The 4,104-nt window shown below is 35.2% G+C and overlaps 1 long non-coding RNA gene across 1 annotated transcript; it reads right to left on the bottom strand.

Moving 5' to 3' along the window:
- Window positions 1-956: 956 nt before the first annotated feature.
- On the bottom strand, window positions 957-3,731 carry LOC118491359. Its single transcript, XR_004891460.1, has 3 exons — window positions 3,291-3,731; window positions 1,691-3,178; window positions 957-1,480 (listed from the first exon to the last, which is right to left on the bottom strand). It is a non-coding gene; the product is annotated as an uncharacterized LOC118491359 (long non-coding RNA).
- Window positions 3,732-4,104: the final 373 nt, after the last annotated feature.

Raw genomic sequence — 4,104 nt, 5'->3', positions numbered from 1 at the left:
GTGAACCTTTAATAAATCAACGAAAGGTCAATGTTTTCATCTTTTGATTGACATCAAGTTTATATAAACATCAATATCTAAATTCTTATTTAAATTCGTATTAATATACCCAGGGATGATATCTTTTGAAGGCCCACTACGACAAAAATATACCTTTGTGTTATCGCTTCAAGTTCAGCCCATGATACAAAAGAAACACCAGTATTGATCCCAATTTGAAATAAAAGAAACATTCCACCCTTTAACATGTCTACAAAATATCTCGTTAAAATTTGAGAATGAAATCGAAATAATTGACATGTCTACAAAATATATCACTAAAGTTTGAGAATGAAATCGAAATAATCATGCGATTAACTTATTTATAATCTTAAGACTAACTTATTTGTTATTCACGTTGGAATGTTACATAACTAATATCTATAAGGAACTTGGATAGTGTTTGTATCCATTATAATGTTTATTAATTTTATGCTTCCGGGATTTCGTATCGGTTTGATGCTTCCGGAGTTCCGCCATGGGTCGGGGTGTCACACTAACCGTGTGGCTAGTGAAAAGTCCTAAAATAATAGTTGATACGTATGTTGTGTAGCCTCATGGGCTATCCCTGAGGCTTCTTGGTGTTCTATACCATAACTATCACGCACCATCTTATGGACTATTCCTGATGTTCATTGGTGTTCCTTCACATATAAGTTTTCTCAAGTTCGCTCCCACTTCTAGCATGTACACAGGTTTCATTCACGGTTTAAATGCTTCAAAGTGAACGCATAAGTACTGTCCTTAAACGAAATATCGGCTAAAACCAACATAAAATTACCACAAACTTTACAAAAAGATTATTGGGATTTCAAGTACTCATCAAAAGAAATATGGGATCTCAAGTATTCAACAAAAGAAATCTAAAATATTCATAAAATATTCACAAAAGGAATATTGTTATCTCAAGCATAGAAACCCAAAATCTCAATTTTCCATTAAAAGAATTTATATGGGATCAAAAGTGTTCAGAATGCAATTCATTCTATCTGATAGATCAACCAAGATGCATGTTCCTTTAAAAAATTACAAAATAGAACAAACATATTCCTTATCTTCATAAATAATTGAAGTATTAACTTCACCTTTGGGTTCTTCAACAAAGTGGAAAGCCTTACCGAGCACTCAACCCGAGTTAATGTGCCCCGAACATCAATCAACAAAATCCACCACATATACCATCTTGGCTCCAACAGTGATACTTGAATCACCTAGACCCTTACTTTCCATCTTTATCCATTACTGTCCGCAAGCCATGCCCGACTGTTTAAGAATAATAAGTTGCACTATGTTCGAGTGGCGCAACTTTTGCCACAGCGCTAGTTCTTTTAATAACGCTTTTCTATAAAAACACATTTTATTACTTTGGAAGAGTACTAACTTTGACTTTCATTGGTCACTTCACCATATGCGCCCTTCGCCGAACTCCAAATCAGGTTCCCTGAACAAATCAGCAAGAAGGAGGCGTAAGACATATAACTTTAAATCCAATTCAAATACATCATTGGAAGTCACCTAAATGGGACATTCGGCTACTTAACTTTTAACTGTCAATACACACTTTAACCCCTTGCAAGACAATGAACTCTTTGTACATGATCGGCACCAATAATATTTAAAAACAATTAGAAGAGAAGGGTTGTGAACTCACCTCAAGTGTTTACACACTTGGCTAGATTTCCACATGCTCGTTTGGACCGAAACCCCCAAATTGTCACGAACCATAATTCACTGACACTTGTAGCCGACCCCGGCAGCCCCTACAGTCTTGTCCTTGGTTTATGAACCTTGAAACCACCTTAATCGTTTTCCTCAAATATGCTACTCAAAGTAAATGATATTATTTATCGGTGCTGACATAAACATTGAAATGAAAGAACTAAAAAGTTAATTGTTGAAGAAAACCTCCATAAAGTTTATGCATCGTTGTCTTTACCATTTGCAACTTCACCTCTAGAAATGTGTACTCCTGGGCGTCTGTTATTTAATAGTTGTTAAAGTCATTTTGTTGGAAGCCATGTTACATCTTCCGCTAATTCGAACGATTAGCGTGCTAACTGGGTATATCTAATTTGGAGGCCATCCGATGTGGCAATTTCTGTGGATCTGTGTGGCCACGTTTAATCATCATATCATCGCAATTGATGCTTAAGCATAGCAGTCATGCCTTCGTTGAAAACGACATACGTAGCCATTGCACTGGTGATTGTCGCTTTCACGCAGTACCTAAAATAATTAATATAAATGAGATGTTAACTAACACTTTGAAATCTTCGCAAAAATCAGTTACAATGTCAAGCACACTGGACCAATTATTTAAAGACATTTAAGAGAAAAATAGGCATCTTTTATAAATATTCAGATATGAACATGGTTTTGCATCATGTACACATAAATATTATGTCCTTTGCAAATTCCAACTGCGCGACGTTTAACTTCTAAGCACCTTTATTTCCTTCACCACACTTACCTGTCCATCTCGAAGAGAGAACGATACACAAATAAAAAATAAAATAAAAAAATGTGATTAACTTAAAATATGCTACTGTAAACACTTCAGTTTGGTATTTGACAAACACGAACCTTCAGTATATTTCCTCTTTTTTTATCGAGCACGAGTCCTCTAACCATGTACGTCTAGTCAAACAACCCATTTAGTAATCTCTAAAAAATCCAGTAGCAAAAATCAGTTACAATGTCAAGCACACTAAACCAATTACTTAAAGACATTTAAGAGAAAAAGAAGCATCTTTTATAAATATTCAGATATGAACATGGTTTTGCATCTTGTACGCATAAATATTGGGTCCTTTGCAAACTCCAACTGCGCTATGTTTAACTTTTAAGCACCTTTATTTCCTTCACCACACTTCACCACACTTACATGTCCATCTCAAAGAGAGAACGATACACAAATAAAAAATTAAATAAAAAATGTAATTAACTAAAAATATGCTAGTGTAAACACTTCAGTTTGGTATTTGACAAACACGAACCTTCAGTATATTTCCTCTTTTTTTGTCGAGCACGAGTCCTCTAACCATGTATGTCGAGTCAAACGACCCATTTAGTAATCTCTGCAAAAACCAACTACGCTACGTTTAACTCCCAGCACCTTTATTTCCTTCACCACACTTACCTGTCCATCTCGAAGAGAGAACGATACACAAATAAAAAATAAAATAAAAAAATGTAATTAACTAAAATATGCTACACTAAACACTTCAGTTTGGTATTTGACAAACACGAACCTTCAGTATATTTCCTCTTTTTTGTCGAGCACGAGTCCTCTAACCATGTACGTCTAGTCAAACGACCATTCCCGTAGTCAACGACCCATTTAGTAATCTCTGCAAAAACTAACTGCGTTACATTTAACTCCCAGCACCTTTATTTCCTTCACCACACTTCACCACACTTACCTGTCCATCTCGAAGAGAGAACGATACACAAATAAAAAATAAAATAAAAAAATGTGATTAACTAAAAATATGCTACAGTAAACACTTCAGTTTGGTATTTGACAAACACGACCTTCAGTATATTTCCTCTTATTTTGTCGAGCACGAGTCCTCTAACCATGTATGTCTAGTCAAACGACCATTCCTGTAGTCAAACGACCCATTTAGTAATCTTTGCAAAAACCAGATGCGCTACATTTAACTCCCAGGTCCTTTATTTCCTTCACAACACTTCACCACACTTACCTGTCCATCTCGAAGAGAGAACGATACACAAATAAAAAATAAAATAAAAAAATGCAGTCAACTGAAAATATGCTATTGTAAACACTTTAGTTTGGTATTTGACAAACACGAACCTTCAGTATATTAGTATATTTCCTCTTTTTTTGTCGAGCGCGGTTCCTCTAACCATGTATGTCTAGTCAAACGACCATTCCAGTAGTCTAACGACAATTCAAGAGTGTTTCTTGTTGACTGATCGTCACAAGCTAATAAGACGTCTACCGTTGCAACAACGCATGGCCTATGTTCCATTAAATTAACTTCTGTAAATGCAAACAACTCAATCTTAAAGAGTAAATAAAACCAAGTTTAAAGATCA

Source organism: Helianthus annuus, chromosome 4, assembly GCF_002127325.2.
Source record: "Helianthus annuus cultivar XRQ/B chromosome 4, HanXRQr2.0-SUNRISE, whole genome shotgun sequence".
Taxonomy (NCBI): Eukaryota; Viridiplantae; Streptophyta; class Magnoliopsida; order Asterales; family Asteraceae; genus Helianthus; species Helianthus annuus.
Note: the sequence above shows the minus strand (reverse complement) of the source record. Positions and strands in the feature narration are given on the sequence as shown.